Source organism: Phasianus colchicus, chromosome 4, assembly GCF_987193195.1.
Source record: "Phasianus colchicus chromosome 4, bPhaCol1.hap1.1, whole genome shotgun sequence".
NCBI lineage: Eukaryota > Metazoa > Chordata > Aves > Galliformes > Phasianidae > Phasianus > Phasianus colchicus.
The window spans coordinates 5,908,026-5,932,172 of NC_143439.1; the positions used below are offsets into that span (position 1 = coordinate 5,908,026).

The following is a 24,147-nucleotide window of genomic DNA, read 5'->3' on the forward strand; positions in this document are numbered from 1 at the left end:
AGACTCTTCTTCTGAGATTCTTTTTAATTATCTATGTGCAGTAGTTTTTAAAAAGACATTGCTTTCTTTATGAACGATGGCTTGCAACAGACAGATAATCTTAGTAATACAGCATTTTAGTATTTAGTGTCCATAAGAAAACCCAGTGCTCATTTTTGAACTCCAGTCATGACTTCAGCTAGGAGATCTGTTTCGAGAGGATAGATCTAAGAGCCGTTTACCTCACTGTTATCTACATATTTGTGACCTGACTTTGATTTATGAGTACCAGTAGTAATTTCTCAAAGAACATTGTACATGAACATATTGCTGGTAACATATTTCTTCCACATTGCATTTTTTCAGATGAACGAAGTCATTTGTTATTGTTATTTTCTTAAAAGATAAAGGTTTGTCAATGCATGAGGAACAAAGACGTTCATAACCAATGCAGTAGTCCCAAAGAGAGAGAGAAATAGAATTTAATCAATGTAAATTTACTTGCCATTGTCTTCACAGAGAAAATTGAGTGTATAATTGTAGGATGCATTTCATCTAGGAAAGAAATGTCCCAAGAAAGATTGCCCTTTCCACCCTTCTTCCCAGCATACTCAGCCCTTCACGCTCCTCTCCATGTTATTCTGAAAAAAAAAAAAAATTATTTTGGGGCACTGTGAACCAGATCAATGAGCTGATCTAAATTAATTCATTTTTTAAGCAAGGATCATTTGAAGGACATTTCTTAGGATGGTTCCCTAAATAACAGTGTTCATACAGCATACACAACGAGACCAAGCAACAACGAGACAGTAGTTACAGGAGCAATGATAGGGAAAAGCAGAATAGAGAAGGAAGTTTCTAAGCTGTCTTCCTTGCTGAAGATTAAAATGCTGTTTTTTTGCACTTGCTGGAAGATGTGGCAGCTGGTACTCAAGAGAGGATATTTAAATAGCACCCAACACTGAATGCAAGCAGATGATCCTCAAGTACCCCAAACACCTGTGTGTCAAAGCTTGGAACTAATTGTCCCAAGTTAAGTAATCTACAACAGAGTAAAGTCAGTGCTGAAATGCAGTAATTTTTTTAAATTATTTTTGAACCAAATAGAATACATTTTAAGAGATTCCTTTTACTTTATGCATGATAATGTAATTAACATTCACGTTTTCAATCAGATTTACAAGGTTTATCTTTATATTAGGACAAATTATTAACAAAAATATGATATACTCCAAAAAATTCATTTTCTTCTGTCTCAATTAGTCTTCTCGCTGGAACAGCCTGTCATTATTTGATGTAATTATTGGATGTTGGCACACAAATATGTTTTTAATTCAGAATTGTGTTAAACATTATTCATATTATCCCCTATCATACTGAACAAACTTTCTTTAAAAGGCTGTTTTCACATCGGTCCAACAACACATGGTAGAAAAACTTTATCTTTACAGAACCTAATTATACAGTTAAGCTTATGTAATTAAAATATATATTTAAGCTGGATGTTGTCAGTATTTGGGTATATTTACATGTATTTGTAATGCAAAATTGGACACACTTGCCCTCAACATGCACATTTAATGCTTGAAGAGTTTTTTTCTTAGTAAATTGCTGAATTTTTTGACTGATTTGATATTATTCCCCAGTAAGCTGTGTAACCTGCTAAGGGAAACAGTGCTGAAACACATCAGTAGTTCAGCATTTTCAATCAGCTTGATTAACAATTTTTTTTCAAATAAAAAATCAATATTTACACATAACACTATGCTGCTGATGCAAAAAATGTAAAAAATAATATCTATATGTAGTTCTATGCAAAGTAGTAGAGCAGAAGTCTAGAAGTAGTTATTAATGTGTTTTCCAGTTGAAACACTCTTTTCATGTTTTCTTTTTTTTATTATTTCTTCTATGCAGCCCAAGCAATTAAGGTGTTGATGAATAAAACCATGAACACCAGACTGTCTATAGCTTCTATCTAACATTTCTGTGCGGAGAGTAAAGGATGTGGAGGGTCATAAGGAAAGGACCTACTTAGAGACAATTTTTTTGCTTCACGCCCTCTAACCTCAAAAATACCCCTTCCTTACTTGTGCTCTTTGTGCACCTGACAGGTGCAAAATAAATCTAAGTTCAGTTTCATCTTTGGGCAGGTTATTTTTTTCAGGACTTACTGCCTCTAAGAATTAGCGTTGATAAAACTTAATATCTAGAAAAAGCAAGTATTTGCCATAGACCAAATAATTACATTTTCTATTGTGACTGGCAACACTGGTAGGAAGCCAGTCACTCAGGGAGATTTTCCTGCAGTATATTCATTTTGATTGAATATTGTTATAACAAAGAAAAATTTTAAAATGTGATGGATGTCGCCATATCTATTCTATATAAATAGTCTATATAAATAAAATCGACTGAGGGGATGAAATGTTCTTATTTTGAATGCTCGTTCCTTTTTATTCTGAAACAAACTAGAATATACAAACTTGGTTTGTCCATGTATGTATTTGTATGTATTTAAGACTGAAAGCACAGAAGGCAGTAATAGATGGTTCAGCAATTTCATTCTTTTTAACTGATGACTTACGTGCCCTGCAGGCTACCTGCTTTATGATTCTTCTGAGCACAGGAGATCCTTCATAAGATTTCTGAGTCACTCTTCAGTACCAGTGTGCACTTCTAAAGTTTGCAAACTCAACATGCGACTGATAGGGAGGGCAGTTAACATTGTTCCTTGTATTTCTGTTGTTCAGAATAGCATAGATGATTTAGCAGAATTGTATCTAAGTTTATCAAAGTACAGAAATCTATTAGATGGCAGTGTCTTCAGTTATGTATACCAGTCACAATACTGGATTCATCTTTTTCATCTTGATGCCCTTTAGAGTATAACTGAGCATTTAAAACTTACCATTTCAGTCCAAATCAGTGGCAGATATATCAAGGTTTTATTTCTTTATCTTGTTTACAAGTTGAACTGTGAATATTTAATGTAAGGAACACATGAGGATGTTTTTTTGTTTTTAATGATGAGATTTAATTTTAAGTACAACTTAAAAACTTCTAATGATGAGATTTTAAGTACAAGTGGAGAACCTTGGAGATCAATTTCTGTAGCACTGCAGAGTGAGAAAAAGGAGACAGAGGCAGGAGAAAGAATAAAACGCTGCCTTCAAAATTTTGCACTCTGCCAAAATTTCATTAGCTTTAAACATACGTCACAGTTTGAAAACTTCACTAAGAGCTTCACAGTCAAACCAACCAAACCCTTTCATCAGACCAATTAAATAATTGAATCTGCATTTTTGCTTATGAAGACATTACTCTAGCTAGTATGTAAAAAGAAGATTGGTCTACATTTGTTTTCTCCAGCACAAGCCCAAAAACTAGAGTCATCACAACCACACTAAATGTGTGATCTCACACATCAAAGGATTATGCCCAACTAGAGAACATGATTCCCAGATCCTTGTCAGCTTTAGTCAGAAAGTCAGCATGAAGCTGAGTTAGTACATTTGGTCAGTCTTGGATGCATACAGAATACTTTTTAATTTTTCAAGCCATGTGCATGCTTCAAGAGTTGGGTGGTACTGTGGTCATCTTAACATCTTTCAGCCTCTATCACTGAGATGGGATTTATGGCTTAAAAGAAATTGCCCTATACATGTTTGTATGGGAACTGCTGATCACAGCCTGAACCTCTGATTGACCACCTGAGGTGGGCAATGAGTCAGCTGCAGGAGCACAGCTGAAGGCAATTCACCTGTGCAACTGGAAGGGATGGAGCCTGGATTCACCTCTCCTAGATCCCATTTAAGTGCTGACTGTTACTGAAGAAGGATCTTTTTCTGGAGGTTGCTCTTTCTGGAGTTTATTGTGAGCCTACAACATCGGTGAGTATTTTTCATTTGTTATCTTTCCACTGTGATAATCCTAATTTGCCTAATCTCTGTATGCGTATTGATTGTACACCTATTGATTGTGCAATATTCCCCACTACTCCCTGAATTTCTAAGTATCAGCATTTCTTAAAAGAAATTACATTACTAGGAAAGAGTAAGGTCAACCATTTTCTTTCTTCATTCTTGTAAAGCAAAGGTAGAGAGTTTCCTTGAGGTTCCTGTAGAAACTAAGGAGGATTTAAGTTTAGACTTCCTCAAAGTGTGACTCAGGTAGACCTGTTTACCTCATGGTGGTGATTAGAATTGTAGAAGTTTTTAAATTTCTTTAGCAAGGTAACAAGACTGGCTAGTATTTGCTCAATTCCTCTCTACAGTCTTCCTCGTGAAAGTTTATATGTCTCTTTATTTCTTCTCTTTATTTCACCTCTAAAGATTGAGTATGAACTCAAATCTGAAGAGGAGTGAAAAGGGTAAAAAAAAAGAGCCAAAAAATATCTCTACATAGGGATGAATGTGCTTAGCAGAAGCTGGATTCCTTCTGATACTTGCAAATACTACAGCAATTTATAAGTGCTATCAGTAACATTTAAACATAGATTTCACAATGTACTGGTGAAACGTTCCCACAGTGCGGGCACAGTTAAAGCATTCACCAGAACATTTGAATGCTTTCTTCTCAGACTGGCACCATCTGATTTAGATGGACTGTTTTCTTTTTTTATCTATATATAATGAAAAGAGGAACAAAATTGCTCTTCAGTGGAATATGTTCATACTGCAGGAATAAATAAACCATTTAATAGAATCAGTGAGGCTGGAAGAGGCCTCTGAGATGGGCTAGTCCAACCTCCTTGCTTAAGCAGGGTCATATGGATCAGGATGCCAAGGACAATGTCCAGTCAGGGTTTAAATATCTTGAAAGGTGAAGTTCATCTTCAGGCTCTATGTCCCCCTGGATGCTCCAATTCATTAATCATCTTCATGTTCCTCCATTGTACTAATTACAGTATGGCCACATCATTCCTCTACTGTATTCCTTGTATTATTATCCACAAATATATTTTTTCATAGTTTCCAAGGGCTACTGTAGAAACAGAAATTTTGTGCATTGATTAAAAAAAGCCAAACAATTTAGTTTCTTCTATGTTCAGATGGAGCCTGTTAGTGACAGTGTATGGTAAGCCTGTATGTAACACCAGCACCACATAACCACATCTAAATTAACTTTAAAGAAGTAGCTGTGATGCTGAAAACAACTGGCATTAGCTGGCAACATGAAGCACCATTTCAATAGCAGCATAGACAAGAGAGATACATTATTCACATAACAGTTATAATGCAGTGAGATGGCTTTTCTCTTATTCGTGTAACTCATTCTCTAATCTCCATATCATTTTTCTGATCTAAGTAACTTTTAAGCAGCAAAAGCATGGGAACAATTAATATCTGAGAAAAAATTAACAATAGTTAAAATGAGAATTGCTCTCTGAAGAGTAACTTGGTAGAAGAGTTTGAGACTTGGCTGAATTAGAAGTTAAGGAAGATATATTTTTATGCATGTATAGGAGCTTCTATGTTATTTTTGTCGTGAGACTCATCCACGTGGCTTTAGATGCTCCTTTAGCAAAGCTCAGTCTAACAGGTTAACACAATTCTAAGAAACAGCCACTGCTGTCAAAAAGATGACAGAGAGCAGAGCTTTCCAATTTATGAAGCTGCATCCAGCCCTGATATAGCTATTGAAATGTTAGCTCCTCATTCTGTGTATTCAGCAAAAGGGCTTGCCTATAACTCAGTTTTTATAGTATCGGTCATCTCTACAGCACAGCATGGTTTCAAGTCTTTCACCACATGGGACAGTTGACAATTCAATGTGAAATAAGAAAATTTTTAATAGGAGTCATCATTCTGCCTTCCCACAGCCCATCTGTCCCTGCACCTGGTAGGAGGAATAGTCAGGAGTTTTCTTTGGCATAAATGCCATGTGTTGTTTGCTGAACTGAAAATAAGTATTTCTGTAACAAAGCGTTACTGCTACTTAGTGGAGGTATTTTTTTCATTAATACATTTGCTTTATCTCCAAAATTTTGTACCTGTCTTCTTTCAAATAATCTGTTTTCTTCCAAGTGCTGGAAGCACTGAAGAAGAAACAACTTGGAAAAAAAAAAAAACACCACCACTATTTTTCTTTCAATAATCATAATCGGGCAACATGAAAGAGAAAAAGTTACTTTCCAGTGAGGCTAAAATTTCATATACATCTATGTTAGAGTTCAGTTGGTGTGTTTGAAAGACCTAGCCCATAACACAAAGTTGTTCTTACTCTAAACATTTCAAATACACATGAGTTCCATATCCTACAGAAAAGCTTAGGTCTTGGGTTAAAGGAGACTCAGAAACCCTCTCTTCATTTCTTCTGATGATTCTGTTGCACTTTTCAAGGAATAGTTAAATAGCCACCAAGAAAAATGGCTGGGGGAGCAGCTGTTTATGAGAGTGGATAGTGAGAGGACAAGGGGGAATGGTTTTAAACTGAGACAGGGGAGATTTAGGTTGGATGTTAGGAGGAAGTTTTTCACACAGAGGGTGGTGAGGCACTGGAACAGGTTGCCCAAGGAGGCTGTGGATGCCCCATCCCTGGAGGCATTCAAGGCCAGGCTGGATGTGGCTCTGGGCAGCCTGGTCTGCTGGTTGGTGACCCTGTACATAGCAGGGGGTTGGAACTGGATGAGCACTGTGGTCCTTTTCAACCTGGGCTGTTCTGTGTTCTATAAAGAGGTTTGTTTTTTTTTCTAACTCTGGTTCTTGAGAAGAAAAACCTGGGTTCAAACTCTTCTGTCATAGAATGGTTTGGAATACTTAATATATGAAATTGACATACATTTATGATGTTAACTTAGGAAGTGAAATGATGCACTGTCTCCCTCAAGTGCATTCCTTTATTAGTAAGTTAAAAAGTCAGCCTCTCGCTGGTCCCATTAATCTTTAATTATTCTTACGTAAATCAGAACAGTTTTGTTGAATCGAGACTTTAGCCTGTGTTTCTGTAATCACTCTGAAGCACTGTGATTAAAGTAAACTACTGGGAAATTATAACTACAGATCTAAGTCATCCGGCATGTAAGATATTTAAATACAACCTAATCTATCCTAGACTAAGACATGGGCCTTCGGGAGGAAACACACGAACAGGCAGTTCTTTCTGCTTAGTCCTTGCTTGGCTGTTTGATGGTTTCACAAGCAGGGTGTGGTAATTGCAGTGCCTGGGATCATTATACATTTGCTCTGATCTTTTATAAATCATTTTCAAGGGCAAGCACGCCTCATTGGTTTTTCCAAGCCTGTTTTATCTAGTCAGCTTTGCAGCTACAATAGCAGGCATGTAACTATACATTACATACCAGCTTATTCACATTGAATAGTTTCTTCTGTTGTTTTTGTTTGTGTTTGTTTTAACTCATCTATTAACTTGTTGTGAGCAAGCAGAACTCAGGTTAAGGCATTCAGGGCCAGAGTGGCAGATAGAAAACTTAGATAAGTTTTCTCAAAACCTAGGAGTCATTGTATCAAGTACATATGTATTTCTGACAAATAGTCGTAGAAATCTTCCAGACTATGTCATCTCTGCACATTATGCAGACTACTTCAGTTTAAATCAAGCATGTTTAGAAGAAAAAATCCATATAAATCCTCCAAGGTTATATTTTCAGACTACTGCTCACAGAAGTTCTTGTCTGGAGACAGAATAAGAGGATAACTTAATTATCTTTCAGCTCTCCGTCTCAAATTTCCTCCTTACTCTTTGGAAATGCAAGCTAATGTCAATGAAATAATTAAAAATCTTTAATGAAGAAGGTCCAGACTGCAAGTACAGATCAAGGAAGACTTTGAGAGTTTACATCATCTGGCCACATATATTCATTTTTGAGCTGTCTGAAAGTACATCCCTAAAACTACAATACCCTCAGAATAAATCTAAAAGCTGTTTTCTATCAGCAGCTGCCTCCTGTTTCACCTCAAAGAAACAAGCAGTTTAAAAGCTGAAGAAGCAGCCAAAATTTATTCTTCTCATCATAAAGCCCCTACTTCTTTCACTGTAATAGAAAAGGTGAATGAAAATTTTACCTTGCTACAACTTCTGTCTACTACCAATATCTTAGTAGGAGTCCCATAAATCTGTGCTACAGAGCAGTTTGCCATCAGCCACAAGTACACACCTAAAGCCCTGTTAGTCAGTGAAATCACTCAGGAAAAACACTCAATTACAGGTTTGCAGAGCACATAGAGAATAGCTATTGGACCAGAGTGGGAAAAAAATTCCAAGTGTTTTGAATCTTTACCATAAAGAAGTCAGTTCACTCTTTTTATGGGAGAGCAGGAAAAAGGAGTTTTCTCAGTATCCCTCTTATCTAGAGTATCCCATATTTGTGATACATTGGCATTTCTGTTGTGAAACTCCCTCAGACAAGCAATATTGCAGCTGTAAATTCTAGATCTGTCCCCCAACATTGGAAAACATTCCTGAGCAGATGGTTTCATTCAATAAAACACCGCAGTCTCATAGTAAATCATGTCGTTAGTTTTTGGTGGTGGTGGTTGTTTTGTTTTTTTTTTTTTACAAATCATTTTGCAGTGCCTCATCAAGCATTTCCAGAGGCTGCTGAAAATATAAGGGAGAAGAACATTTGGCAGCTAACAGAGTGCCAAAGGGCTGTTTTGGCTGGTGTTGTTGAAATCTGGGAAGTAAATGAGTGCCTGAGTGGCACTTTTGGGGATGATCTTTGACTTGTAAACAGCAGAGAAGACTGGGCGGTTAGAGATCATCTGCTCTTTTCCTGCCTCTTATCTTCAACGAAGTTTTCTTTTTCTCCTGGCCTGTTGGCCTCTCTCTTTGTCCCCATATTTTGTGAGGAAAGGCCTTAGGTGCAGTTTGCTCGCCTTACTTACGCATCTCCTCACTTTTTAGATATCAGATTCCAATAGCATGCATTGGAGGCAGCAGCAGGAGAATGGTGTTTAGTTTTTTTTTTTAACTGATTTTACTGATCAGAACAAAATGTCATCAAACTGGAGATAGTGGAATTAGATGGCCTTGTCTATATATCACAGGCTTCACGTATAAGAATAGAATAGATATCAGCACTTGGAGGATACGCTGTTTTATAAGGACAAAGGCAGCAGTATTACAGAATTATCTAACCAGTCAGGCAAGCAGCCTGCAGGTTTCAGTGTCCTACTACCAAAGTCAAAGGGCATGGAACAGTTCATTGCAATAAGCCTCAGGAAAATTCTCAAGAGAAAAAAATTACCGTCAGTGTTTGATTTGTAGTATCCTGCTACTGAAAGGAAAGGGCAGATATTTTTATCACCAAAATATATAGAGTTCACCACTGAGAAAAACATTTGGAGCACAGTTTTCAAATCATTCTATGAACTAAAGATCAGTGTATGTCTACATGAATTGAATTATTCTTTATATACTTTTTAATGAACGCAGTACTGCAAGGATGAAACATGCAAAACGTTTGACTCTTTGTTATTAAGATTTCAAGTAGAAAAGCCAAATAAGCTAATGCAAAACAATAGTATGTATGTTGCTTGGAAAGTAATGCCTCCTTTTTATTTCTGTGGAAACTACAATAGATAAAAAGAGCAGAAGAACATTATATGATAAATTCTCAGCTAGAAATTCTACTTATTTTTCAACACAGTCACCACCATTAGTTATGCATTTTTCACCAGCAGTGAACAAGAGCTTGCATGCCATGCTCACAACAGCCTGTGGCAGTGGAGGTGACCCACTGTCAGTGTCATCTTTGCTGAAACACACCAGCCATCATCTCATTGTGCTCACAGCCACTGTTTGGTCTCTGTATATATTCAGTGGGTACAATCTTTTTATACACGCTTCCATGGCAAATGTCATTCAGAATACTGGCAGGAAGGTTCAACCTTTACTGCCATATCACCATCATCCACCTCTGACATCACAGCCATCATCATAAGGTAGAAGGCTTTACTTTCAGAGCAGCCCTTGTATCATTCCCTTTGAGTGTTCTGAAGGAGATTTGAAACATAAAACACTTTCCCATTAATATACATACTAATGGAAAGAGTCTCAAAGTACAGAAAAAAAGACAAGTCAGTTATCAATACTGTCTATCCCTCTTACAGCAGCATTCACAGTTCTAACATCTCATCCATGATAATTATTTTCTGTATCAACTCCAAAAAGCATAATTCATGCTATGCCTGAGCTAGTTTCAAACTGTTCCTATATGCATTCTCACTACATAACAGGATCAAGCATAGGTCAGACAACTACTTTTTTTCAGAGCAGTGTGTGTGTAAATCAAAAGAAAGGCAAACTTAGGTTGAATGTAGAGATAACGTGTGTCAGTGTGCTACAGGGCGAGGAATTCCTTAAAGATCTGAATGCTTTCAGGGTGGCCTGGGAGCCATAGTTCTACAGCAGTGCAGTTTGCTTATTAATCTTCTCATCAGACCTACAGTGGGATTAAGGCACAGCACTGTTGTAAGTGAAGAACATCAAGAAGAGTGGAATGAAGGAAGAACCATTAAAGTGAATTTAAAAAGATGAAAAAATAATTTTAAGCATATGAATCTCTCTAGATTTAAAAAAAGAAAAAGCAACCAGGTACAAGTAGGACTTTTTTCTTCTCTAGTCATGATGCATTTTAATGAGATTTGAGAATGGAAAGACAGAAGAAGATAACAAGGTTATCTCCAACTCTAAATCTTCACACTATTTGTGCTGCTTAGTTTACAGATCGTGCTGCTCATTTACATTTCCATAAAATAGCATCACGAAAGAAAAACACCAACTAGATGGTAGGAAATTCTTCCTGAACTCTCCTTTCTGAAAAAAAATACATGCAGTCCTGTGAGTTCTGGTATTCTCTTTTACCTCTGAAGGTTAATCTCTCTTTTGTGTTTTATCCCATCTTTGTGCGAAAGCAAAGTGAAAGAATGAAGTGTATCTAGACTCCTTTGCTAAGTGATGTGACTCACTCACGCTAGCTGCTGTACCCCTTAAAGGACTGTCGATTCTTTTGCTGTTAATTCATTAATTTTACTTTTCTGTTTTACTGAAGAACTGCTAATAAAGTAACTTTTCTCAATTGATATTCAGTCTCCATCATGCCCCCGCAGGCACCTCTTCAGGATGATTTAATGTACTGAATTCTCTTCACAGACCTAATGATGGAGGCATATATCTTCTAAGATTCACTCTGTTTTCTGGAAATATTCTGTTTTGCAGGCTGCACGTGAGGAATAATGGCAGGTAGAAGTGCCTGCAAGAGTAAGAAACTTTATTTCCTGCTACCATCCAACATACGCCTTACTCTTACTGTAGCACAGAAGCAATTTCACAAAATCCTTAATTACTAGATTTTCTAATGATCCTTTAGTGTGTGGTTAACAGCAGAAGAATATGAACTCCATCTCATCTGGGGAACACTGGGATACTGTCCCAGATTAGAAGTATAAATCCCAGTATAAGATGATCTCCCTAAATTCTATACTTATTTATGCAGTGTGTCAGAGTTATGCAGGACAGAAACAAGATAACTAACGTAAATATTAGCTGATTAAACAGTAAATAGAGCTTGCAATCAGTGAATGGGTGACAGGTATTGCAAATGATCCCTTTACATTTACAGCAGAGGTATCATGTTAGATGGCATTACAGTGTTCAAAAAATGACGGAGGTATTTGAAAGATTAATTGGAAACTTCAGTTCTCTCTGCAGAATATTTAACCTAAACAATGCTTATGTTAATGGAAAAGATCTCATTTGCTTCACCAGTCTGTGATGCCAATTCTTAGTACATACTGTAAGTCTGTGTTTGCAGAGAATGATAGGACAGCACAAGAACAAGTAGAAGACCGTGTTTTAAGTAATTTCTTTGACAAATCTGATATTTTTTTTAAAGAAAGGACATACTGACTATTACCAGTTATGCCATTTCAAAGAGAAATCACCAGCGTTTTTTGTACTCGCCTCAATTAATGTGGGGAGAATGCAATGACTCTTCTCTAAAAGGCTTAAATAGCTGAAGGTTCAGAAAGTCATCTATAAATCTACAATTCATTGTAGCTCAGCTTTAATCTACTACCTTCTATGAAATCATGTTGTGTAAAAAGAAGGCAAACTACTTACTGTTACAGTTATGAAAAAAATATAAAATTGTGTTAATGGGATTTAAGCAAATAATTAAAACTAGGTAATGTGGAGTAGTAGTCTGTTCAGTGTCTGTACATGTCAGCAAAATGTGAAGTCTGACACTGCTTAAATCTCATCAACTAATAAAAAAAGAAAATAAGGATTAGGGTATCAGTATGTTTTGGTGAACTCATAATGAATCCTTTCACCTTTGTTGTAACAAGTGCATGCTGAAATGTACTAAACTCAAACTGAACCAAAAAATTGCCTGGGATATTCTGAATGTCAGTAGCTGTATTCCCTTTGGGCCTCTCATTTAATGTTGTTCCAAAAAGACATCACAGCTGGCACCTCTGAGACTGGACTGAAACATCAGGGAAGTGTATTAGGTCTTGTCCGCATTTTGAGGGCTGTTCTCTTCTGAAGTGGCCTTCCCCTGTTACTGGTATGAAGCCATATGGTCAAACTAAAAGTCTGCAGACAGCTCTCCAGAGTGAGTGTTTTCATCCAGTCATTTGCATCTCCTTTGAAGAAGAAACTGTTCTATTTCTTAGTATCATAAAAAAAAAATTATGATGTCCTCACGGTACAAAAAAATAAAGTTAGAGGCCCGTTAGCATGAGATGCCAATGTCCATTTTCAAAACATTTGGTATCTGTTTCCCTCCACTAAAATAGCAGGACTGATCAGTGTTACCTCACTGGTCTGTTAAGTCAGTGGGCTGCATTTATTTTTTGTGGGCAATTTGAGGGAGGAAAAAAGGTCTTCCAGTGTAAAATACACTTTGTAATTGTTCTAAGACATAAGTGCATAACGCCGGGTACACAGCATATAAAGTTAATTACAGTTTTTCGAGGTAGGAAGTATTGAATCTATTGCCTTTGTTGAAGCACAAGTATAGATTTTTTTGGTGACTTTTTTTTTTTCCTGAGCTCTTGGATATCATCTGATGGCTTCAGATAGTGAATGAGGGGTATCTGTGCAGCTACTGCAGTGATTAGCAATACCTCATTAGTTTCTAAGCACCCAGTGGAAATGAACATGATGAAGTGTGATCCCTAGAAGAAACTATATTTCTTAAGTGAAGCTATACTCCATTACTGCAATCACAACAATATAAGAAGAGATTGAAGTGCAGGGTAGCTTATACTTGCAAAACCATGAAAATGAAATATAATTTAAAAAAAAAAATCAAAGTTCAAGAGGTTTATTTGGAGCAAAGTAGTCTGGTCTCAGATGTTCTTTCTCCTTAGAACAAAGAATAGGAAGTATCTCTGAAATTAATGAGGAACAATAATCACCTATCACACAGTGAAGTACAAGGCAAGGAGCAAAGTGTTTTGTTTTGCTTTGTTTTTTCATTTTGCTATTTAGTCTACGACGATTAGCAATTATTGTACATCAATATGCAAAGAGCTGTTAGCAAGGCAGCACAAATTAGTTGTCTTGTTTGTACCTTTATTCTCCTTCACATTATAAAGAGCGCTGGGAAACACCGCCCATTAGCTTGTATCATCTTCTGTGTCAAGCTGAGATGCTTTAAATGGTTTTATCCTGCTCATAAGCATTCATTTTTCCCTGATTTCTTTAAGAGCATCACATCAAGAATTAATTTAATCTTGTGTTGTTTGTTTTTTTTTTCTTAACTATGCCTGGTCAATAGTATGTATTTAATGCATTACGTAAAGTTTGACTATTGCAATTTGGAACCCCTCTGTTTACAGTGCAGCTTTAACTATTTGTGTTTCAAAATTAGTACAGCAGTTTTCACAGCTGACATGCCTCTTCTTGTACATTGTATTGATGAAGGAAGCCTTAGCTGAGAATATACTCCTATCTCTGAGCTTGGAAATAATAACCTTAGGTGTTTTGGACCTTGCTCAGCTAAGTTAGATATTTTTTGCTCGTGTGATACATCCCCAGTGAATAATGAGTAGTGTGTCATTAGTCATTAAGTTGTGGTAGTTCATACTTGCCATATCCCACATTAGGTTCTTCATTCATAAAACGTGTGGTAGTCTCTCTCAGATACTAACAAGATATTACTGTTGTTATGGGAAAAAGAAGTTTGAGGAGATCAAGGCCAATATCTACAATTGGCCTCAGACTGAGGGATGGTTGAGCAAAGGATCTGGCAGAGATCTTTCCCTCACCACAATAGAGAGTTATAGTCAGGAAAGGTGAAGTTAGTTAGCATCTGCTGATACGGCTCTTTTGCTTTTGAGACCTCAGCAGGAGAGGTCTGCACTGAGCCTAGTGCTAGGTGATAGAGGTTGGCCATGGTGAACTTGGGGAGGCTCAGTAGTGTGGGTAGACCCAAGGGATGGGCAAGGCAGAGCTCACTCAGTTTTGTCTTACACAACTTACTGATTGACGCTGCCTATTACGTTAGATTTTTTACACAGATACAATTCCCAGTAAGTTACTACGGAGAAATGTTCCATCTTCACTTCTCACTTTAAAAAAGGTATGCATCTATTCTATATGTAACGCCCATGTACTGTACCTCAGTCCCAAGAGACTGAAAACCACCACCACATAGCTCACAAGAAAGAGAAGTTAAGCTGAGCTGACAGATATACAGCACATTGAACCTTAAATTCTGCAAATGTAGAACACAGGCAGTATCCATCAGGGCATGCCAGAACTGCAGAGTTAAAACTCATAGCCAAATTTTCCTTTTTTTTTTCTGTATCACTTTGTATGGCAAATTTTGATCAAAACCACTGGAGAGAAAGGAAAATGAATACATGTGTGTGTAAAACAGCTCCAAACTCTCAAACTCCCTAATGCCTTTACAGAGAGCTATGGCTATCAGCAATTTACCCTTGGAAAAAGAACTGTCAAGTAAATGCCTTCCTATTCACATCATGTGGTACATCAGATCCTGAGCTGATCCATGCCTCATGATTGAGCAGACAGGTCTCTTTCCTGCAATCAATGTCGATTAGAAACTGTTTTTGTGGTACTGACAACCTGATGGGACTAAAATAAAATCTCCTAGGCCCTCAGGTAATGAAAAATTAGCTACATGAAAGGAAGAAAGACTACAAGGATTTCAAACGCCTATTTTTTTTACCTTTCAAATTGTAAAAAGTTTTTTCTCTAGCAAGTAAGTAATCCCTCTTCTTCAATTTTGCTTTCTTCAAGTGTATAATTGATTATTTCTTGCTCTACCAGAGCAGACCAGATTGCATCAGATCAGCTACCATGGAAGAAAAAATATATTTTGTCACTGGAGTGTAAAAGAAAGTTGAAGAATTATCAGGTTGAATGTGTCTTTCACGTGATTTAATCAAGTGTTAATAGACTGACAGTGCCAAATATCTTGTCTTATAACCTCTGGCATTTTTAGGTTGTCAGCTTGGGAAAGGAGAACTGGCAAGGTCTATGTCTTCTAGGTAGTAAAAATTTAGAGACATGCATGCTTTTAAGCAGTTCAAGAAATTTCTTCCTTTTTGCTAATCTTTTGTCTAGGGCAGCTGTTAAGATTTATGGTGCTCCATTGTCCTTGGCCAAGTTAAGGATATGATGCCAATTCAGCTAGTAGAAAAATAACATGAGATAGTTGTTCTATAAAGCAATATTTTCTTAATTACATCACATCAATTTTTGAACAAAATATCAGTCCCATCTCCCACCTTGCATTTGTAACTCTGTGATCTAGCTTTCCATTTCCATGTATTAATCTTTTAACTGGAGATCCACTCAATACGTAAGAGTAAATTGAATTTTTATAATCACATCTTATTGCATCTACATTTCAGATTGACAATTCATGAGATATGTCGAGGTAGAACTCGTCTTCCATCAAAAAAATCCACACAGCAGTAGTGAAAGAACCATATTTCCTGAAAAGTATTAGGGATTTCATGAGGAGAAAAACATTCCTTCTATTCCTCTGTCTGGAGTTATTTAAAAAAAAAAAAAAACTGATGTAAAGACAAAACTGGGGTGAATTTTTAAGAATACAAGAAGCCTTCAGAGGTTTCATCAGCTGTAAAGATGAGGCACTAACCTCTGTACTCTGTGACAGAGGCAGAAATGACCTCTTGCTTCCCATGGGCTCCACGTTCCAGGGCTGCAAACAAACGAGATGAGCTGAGAGTAAAATGGCAGATTGAGTTTTAGTGAGTTCTCTGGCTCAGAGGGCTGATCCAGCGATAGCGGAAGGCATGATCAATTTTCTTCTTCAGGAAATATCTGGTTTCCACAAATTGATTCGTGGGATGAAGCCGCAAGCAGCCAGTGTGTGAATTCATGAAGGAAGTCAGAAGCGTGCTGAGAACATGTGAAATAAGGAAGTTTAATCAATTGTGAGGAAATTTCTTCTGAGTTGGAAAAGCCATACATATTTTTCTTAGGGGGGGGAAAAAAAAAGCAAAAAGTCCTTAGGGAGACATGAGAATTTAGGGAGAGTGAGAATTGACATTTACTGACAAAAGATGGGCAGTGGCACACGTCAGCATCTCATTTAACTCTGAAGGAAAGGAATGCTGTGAGATGGGTGTGCTATTTTACCTTGTGGTCGATGCAGCTGACAAGGTGGGCAGTGATTCAGAACAAAAGTCTTTAATTTTAGAGGAAACTTCTGAGCAATGCGGAGACCATTCGCATCTTTCATTGTCTTCATCATTCTGATGCCTTTGGCTGAAGCTTGAAAATCTTTGTCCTTATAGCTTCAAAAAACAATAGAAATTACAGATAGAAATCTTGTTATGCTAGTATAAAGTATATGAAGAAGTAAATTAAAAAATTATCTGGATTAAAAAAAAAAACCAACAACCCAACAGCAATTAAATAATCAAAACTGACAAAGTACTTTAGGCAAATTCAATAAATCTGTGTCTCCTATCACCTTCCATTTTATTTAAAAAATAACATGTAAACATACTCAGTATATTTTACACTATCAGCATAAATCACTGTTGCACCACTAATTTACCATTTCTTATGGAAGGCTGGAAATATTAATAATTTAAAGAGTTATTCCATAATAAATCCCGCAATAAGTAACTCTAAATTTAAAGTCAGTACTGTTTACAGAGGTGGTTTTTCTTATTTCTCATTAAGGAAAAATGAATACCTTTATCTTATAACAAATTTCTTTGAGATGTACGTCACTAGAATAAGAAGAATGTGTCAAAATATGGAAAATGACAAATATTCAATCTTTTATATGACAAAATATCACACTAATGCCAGTCTCTTAAAAAAAAAAAAATCATTTTATGGAATATTTCAGACAAAATTGTTTTTAAAGACAGTTTAGAAGTGAGGATATAATTTTAATGCAGTACAAAGTGGGAGGACTTTTTTTTTATTATTTTTATCATCACAAAATCCTTATTTTCACACATCCTACTTCTCAAAAAAGTAGACGACAAAGAAATTAGAGTAGGTAATGTTTTTCTGCTATGAAGAACACTCACTCAGTCAAAGAGCTGAGGCACGAGAAGTCTTGGTGTCTTGTTTCTAAACAGACATCCACCAGCTTATGCATCCATGTACACAGTCACAGATGGTTCAGAGAGCAATCTGTAATCTACCATAAGAACGCTGAGCTGATTTAATAATCTCCACTGTGAAACAGAAATACAACCCACACTGAGTGGATTAAGGAATGGCCAACTGACAGCCCTCAAAAAACATCTATCTGTGAGGAAATAGTCACAGAGCAAGGCTTGCTTTCTTATAGGCCAAATAAACACGCATTTTTCAATACCAGTTCTACTAAAGAAAATAATCACTCTTGGGAGTATTTGAGAATTCCTCAAAGTTGAAACTCGTACTTACAGAAGGTCTAGAGGAAAATTAAACTGTTAAATCCCAAATTATGATACATAAACCAAATCTTGCTAAGCTAAAGAAAATTTGACCTTAAATCTTTTCTTTTTCTTTCTTTTTTTTTTTTTTAACTTCTGTGTTTTCAACCTTTTTCTACTTCCATTTATTCCAGATTTAAAAACCAGCACAGCTGAGATGTACTGGTTATATAGGGTCACCCAGAAAATGCAGTTAGAGCTATGCACCCTGCACAAAACAGACTCAGAAGTCATTAATGCTGTACGCCATAGCTAAGCGACATCAAACTAAAAAACAACTTAAAGCTTTGGTAATGGACAATAATAAATAGGTATGTGCCATTTATCTTATTTAATTCTATATCCCTGTGATTACTTGCAGCATGATTAGTTTAGATGTCCTCAAGTATCGTTTTAACATGACCTGCTCTTTTTATTTTTGATAGCTCTGTAGTTCTGTTTCACTTGCTGTCCTGACTGCAACCAAGGGACTTCTCATGCTATTTGCATTTTTTATTTACTTCCAAAAATCTCTCATGACTACACCAATAAATGGTTACCAACTAATACTGTCTAGTTCCGTGGTGGTGAGGCCTCAGATTTCTCTAATCTGTTTTCAGAAAAAAAATCACTTTACAATTCCTCATGATGCAGGAAAGATTTTTTCATATATTACATCACGTTTTTCTCTGAAATAGATAAAGGTTAACTAGGTATTGATATATCTTGGTGTCTTTCATAAGGAAGAACATATACATAAGATTTATTTTTTACTTTTATTCCGAAAATGGAAGTCTTCACTCAGGAAGCAACAGAGACTTCAAATGCTTTCTTTACTGCGTAAACCTAACTTCATCTAATGGTAATGGGCACTTAAGATTTTTCCTTAGAAGCTCTGAAAATGAAGTTAATAAATTGTGCATCTTTTCAACCTTTTAAGTGCGATTTTGTCATGATGGGTAAAATTGAACAACCCCCTCACTCAAAGCAGTCTTAGAAGCAGACTTTGCATTTTTCGTTGCAGAAGTTGAGACATTGCTATTACATACATCAGAGGGGAAAAAACCAGCAGTGTGGAAATAAGATAGAAGAAACACACGTAATGTGGTTGCCATTTACAGTGATATCACTGAACTGATATCACAAACAGCTGTCTGCTTTTCATTCTGCAATAAAGCACAGCTTACTAAGTGTTTAACAATACTTCCCATTTAGCTGCTCCAGCTTTGTTGTGGTATATCTCTGCAACTTTTCAAAACAGCTGAATGCAGTTAATTTCTACTTTATACCTGTGTGAAGGTTTTGCTGGATGAGTGGCTGATTAGAATGTCTGTTTTTTTAAATTATTATTATTTTATTTATTTATTATTTATTTTATGCAGCTCACTTTGTGCTGTTCATGCCGAGATTAGCAGAGGGTCTTACAAAGTCAGTATCAGTCATTAGAATCTTCATGGAGCATCAGGACTTACTGCTCTTCTCCAGGGAAATTGCAACCTGAGGTAGTTTTTTTTGTAGTGAGAAGCAGTGGAAGGTACATGAAAGCCTATTCTAACTTTCAGTATTTCCTTTCCTAAGCAGAATCCACTTAATACTTTGAGTCCTGTCCTTATTAGACAAGACTGCACTTGCACAGATGGTGGAGCAAAAGTAACAGCTTGCAGCTGCCAAACAGAAGAGATTTTGCTGCTTTCTTCCTTCTCCCCTCTTCCTCTGCTCTCTTTACTCCTCCTTGTTGCATTAGTGCTCAGAATCACCATTTTCTGTCCTCTTCCTCATGCTGCCTGTAGAGCATTTTGAATCTTTCACTGTATCAGTTTATTTTATTAGCCTGGCAGACAACTATCCAGCTTTTGCACAGAGTGGTGTGTCCTCCATCTTAGGGAGTTCCATGGACAGGAGGAAATTCAGGTTTTAGAGCTGACAGGAGTTGAACTGTGGGACCACACAGCCAGGAGTAGGGAAGGTCTATTGACAAAGGAGCAGGACCTTTCTTTTCTAGCAAGAGTATGATGAGATACCAGCTCAAAAGATTTTCAACAGTGCAACCACAGGACTCACATCTTCTGCACCTGCAGGGAGCAGGCTTCTTATAGGTACTGGCTCATATCTGAAACCTCAGTGGATGTCTTATGTAGAGGAGTGTGTGTGTGTGTGTATGTATATATATATAATATATAAAGGTAAATGTGCTTAAACTGCTTCCTTTGTCCCATTTCATAAAATCACACCCTACGAGTTAAAAATTAACTCCGTAAGAATAGTTGTGAATTGAATCAGGTGAGCAGTGCAGGAAAATTGAATTGATTATACATGCCCTGGATTATCCTTTTCAGCAATCTGGTTCTCTCCCCAAACTTATCTAGACATCTCACCAAGACTTTAAGTGAAAATGTCTGTCCTTAGATCAACTACTATAGCTGAAATAATACAATCCCTTTATTAGGTGTCAGTGAGAATAGCTTGGAAAGGGAGAAGCAGGTATCCACCAGCAATATTACTGTTCAGCTGGAGAAGATGAACAAATCTATTTCCCCTGTGTTTTAAAGGCAGGTCAGAAATATTTTGTAATTCACTGTGTTAAAAACAGCACTGACAGCAATACTTTGAGTAAGTTCTCACCATGTCCAGGATCTTGCAAGTAGGTCACAGTTTAATGCCACGAAAGTAATCTCTGTTCCGTGCCTTAGGCTGGACTCGGATTGTTGATTTCATGTCTTGTTCCCACCTGATGCTTGCTGCTGAGAAACTGGGGGTCTGAGATGCGACTGGATATGAAGGATTTTAGCATCTTTTTGTTTCTTCAGGATTTAGTGAAGAAGTCTGCTTTCTAATCAGATTTCTGCCAATTTGAAATGATAAATGTTGTCATTCTGACTTTCTGGAACCAGAAGCAACTAGTTTCCAAAGTCTTGAAAAATATATTTCAAGAGCTCTTTATGTTGATGTTTTTAGGTTGCTCTGAAAATAATGCTTCCTATTTATTTCCATGGAAATTATAGCAGATACAGAGAGCACAATAACTCTCTTTGCTAGAGCACGTTCTCAGATAGAAAACACTATTTTTCAATGCAGTCACCACCATTAACTGTGCATTTTTGCTAGGGATGAACAAGAGCCTGCATGCTATGCTTGCAAAAATCTGCACCAGTGCTGGTGACCTGCAGTTTCACAACTGCTACAATGGCATCATTGGTGAAACACCACCACTGACCAGCTCACTGTGCTCACATCCACTGTTCAGTCTCCATGAAAATTCAACGAGCATTGATGAATGTCAGTGGGTCCCATTTTTTCCTCATGAAGGAATTCAGTGCCACACATTTGATGTCATTTTGTCACTGTCTTTCTGCTGCCATCTGTCACATAGCCACAAAATGTATACAGAATTGGTTGCAAAGGTTCAGCCTCTATTGCCACGTGACCAGCATCTGCCTCTGGTGTCATGGGTCGACATAATAAAACAGGAGGCATAACTTTCAGAGCATCACTCATGCTGAAGTGAAGACAAGGAGAATGAAAAAAGGTTTTTATTTTATACCTAGTTCAACGTGAGGAGACAATTTCACTGTTCATGTACAATCTGTGTTTAGTTTTCATGGCTGATTGGAATTATTTATGCAGAACTGCTTTGGTGTATGTGATCTTGCCATTCTTGCTGGCAAAGAGCAAAAAACAACTTAATCTTGTAAATCCCAGTTGTCATTCATAGTGGCAAGACTATTCTGACCGTACTTCAGAACCTGCAAAACTTTTCCAATCTTAGTCATCTTTCACCTCTCATTTTGGCAGTAGGATGTCTAGAGACATTAGTGACAGTGAACTATAGTAGAAGCCTATGGCTATTACTAAGATTCCAGCAGTGTATTTGGGTATCCAGCATCTCAGCTTCTATGACAGACAAGCTAAGGATAGATTTGAGAGTCTCTCAGCTACAAACCAGGGAGCCCCAAAGCTCTGAAATATTGTCTCTATCAGTAGTAAGGCCTGTCTTCTAACCACAGAGGCTGTGAATATGGCTCTCCTGGCTTTGCTCCAAGAAAGTGCAGCCAATCTCTAATCCAGAAATAGCACACATTTGTCAGACTAAAATATTTCTGCCAAGATTTTTGTTTGTTTGTTTCACAATAGCATCTAATAAAAGGGGACTGGGATTCAGTTCACAGAGAAAGATGTATAAACACAGATGATTATTTGTGAGATATCTGAACTCTGAGTTACAATGAAGATCTCTTCAGTATGTCTTTATTTTCTTCAGGGTGAACTGCTTTCCTGACTGTCTATATCTAGATCTCTTATCACTTACCAAGAAAGTGTGGGCACTTAGTAGGTAGCTAAACTGGGGTGTTTTAATTCTGCCCTTTCCAATGCAAATATGTGAAACAGAGAGGAAACAGCTATAAAGAAATGTCCGTAATACAAACCTACCAAAAGGCAGCTTAGTGTCTCTCAGTCAAGCTGCTATTGGCAGCAATAAAACTGCAGGTCCAGTTGCTGCGTAGTCAGTGTGCATCATCAGTAACCTTAAACTGGAGGGACTGACTCTGAACTGAGAGAGCAGTTGGGTTTTCATTCCTATTCACTGTTAAGACTGTGAGTGGTGCCTTTATGGTTCAGGCAAGTTCAACAAAAAGGACCAAGATTTATTATGCTCATTTAGTCATTGTTGTCTTAAAAGATGGAAGAAGTAATGAACTAGTGCTGGCATAAGTGCAGTCCACACAAAAATAACTGCTAGCCTTCTCCCAGCAACTCAGTATGCTTTGTCTTTTAGCTAGCTAGTGCTGCAGCCAAAACCAACCTTGTTTCTTTTTATTTTTTTTGGCCAAATGAAGGGCTGTAAGACAAAATGAAGAGATTTATGAAGTCCAAATATTACACATAAACTCTGGATATATTTCAGTTACTAATTCTACAAGTATACTCAAAATAATTATTAAAAGAAAAAAAAAATTACAAAAATAAATTTCCTAGAAAAGCATAGTAGGCAAACACTCCTGATAATTTATGCAGTCTGATTTTCAATTAATAGCTTTCCATTTTTAAAAAACTAACAGAATGGAAGTCTATACAGTATAATATCTGGGAGCATTCTTTCATTCTTTTGAAATAATACCTAGTAGGTTAACACACATAGTCTACACTTCAGCAGATCTAGGCCTTGACTCTGCTTCTTTGAAGATGGAGATCTCATCTCATCATCTCATCAGTCAAAGTCAGGATCCTGCTCAGTTATGCTGCTTCCTTCCCTTCTGGATGTGGTGCCACTGGTATTTCTGAATTGAGCCTATCCATCCATCTTGTTCTATCCTCATGTTTAGAGTTCCAATATAAACATCCATATGGTTCCTCGAGGCACTGATCTGTGATGTATAGAAGGTCCTGACTCAGTCATAAGGTGAATAGTGTGGAGATTCCAGTGTCTACGGAGAGCATCCCTGTGCGTGTAGATCCGTGGTAAGGCCTGTAGCAGGAAGGAGCTAGGGACCTGCCAACGTCCATGAAATAGACATCCTCAGGCTGCCTGTAAAGGAATGCCACGGTACAGAGAGGGGAGTGCGCATTTCCCATGATTTGGTAGATGCCAGGACAGGTGACCACACGGGCTGCTAGTGGAGGATACACTAGATACATTCACGAGACTGAGAATGCAAAACTGAAAGACAGAGAGGCAAAAAAGAAGCAGACAACAGTATGGTGCTATTCTCCACTGCAAAACACTGCTCACCGGGTTCCTGCTGAGGAACTGCTTTCCATGGCCACCTGGGTCTCATTCTGCAGAAGTACCTTTCTGACACAACCACTGCAATCAGGTGGTGTGGTGCCAGCACCTGTAGTGGGGTCAGGAGTCAGCAAAGCAGTGGAAAAGCTTTGGGGTAAGAACAGGGGGATCTTGGGGAGATTTCATGGCCCTGCATGAGCAATGCAGGCTACATTTTGGGGCAGACTCATCTTTTTTTGTAGGACATGAACAGCACTTGTTGGAAGTGAGCTCAGGCCCTTGGGATCATCTCTTTCCATTCGTGTCGGGCTGTCCATCTGCAAGGCAGATGGGAAGCACAGGAGGAGCAGCCTCCTGCTCCTCTTCCCCGTGCAGCCCTCCCCTGCATCGCCCTGCTCACCGGGTTGCTGCTCTGGAATTGCTTTCCATTGCCATCTGGGTCTCATTCTGCCCGCAACACCATGTTGACACGGCCACTGCAATCAGGTGGTGTGCTGCAGGAACCTGCAGTGGGGTCAGGAGTCAGCAAAGCAGTGGAAAAGCTTTGGGGTAAGA

At 37.6% G+C, this 24,147-nt stretch overlaps 1 long non-coding RNA gene across 2 annotated transcripts; it reads right to left on the bottom strand.

Annotated features, from left to right (window-relative positions):
- Positions 1 to 465: 465 nt before the first annotated feature.
- LOC149918022 (uncharacterized) lies at positions 466 to 23,880 on the bottom strand. 2 transcript variants are annotated; one of them, XR_016466301.1, is made up of 6 exons: positions 22,987 to 23,880; positions 20,493 to 20,712; positions 17,499 to 17,648; positions 16,588 to 16,745; positions 16,085 to 16,347; positions 466 to 620 (listed from the first exon to the last, which is right to left on the bottom strand). It is a non-coding gene; the product is annotated as an uncharacterized LOC149918022 (long non-coding RNA). The 2 variants fall into 2 exon arrangements; XR_016466302.1 differs by lacking the exon at positions 17,499 to 17,648.
- Positions 23,881 to 24,147: the final 267 nt, after the last annotated feature.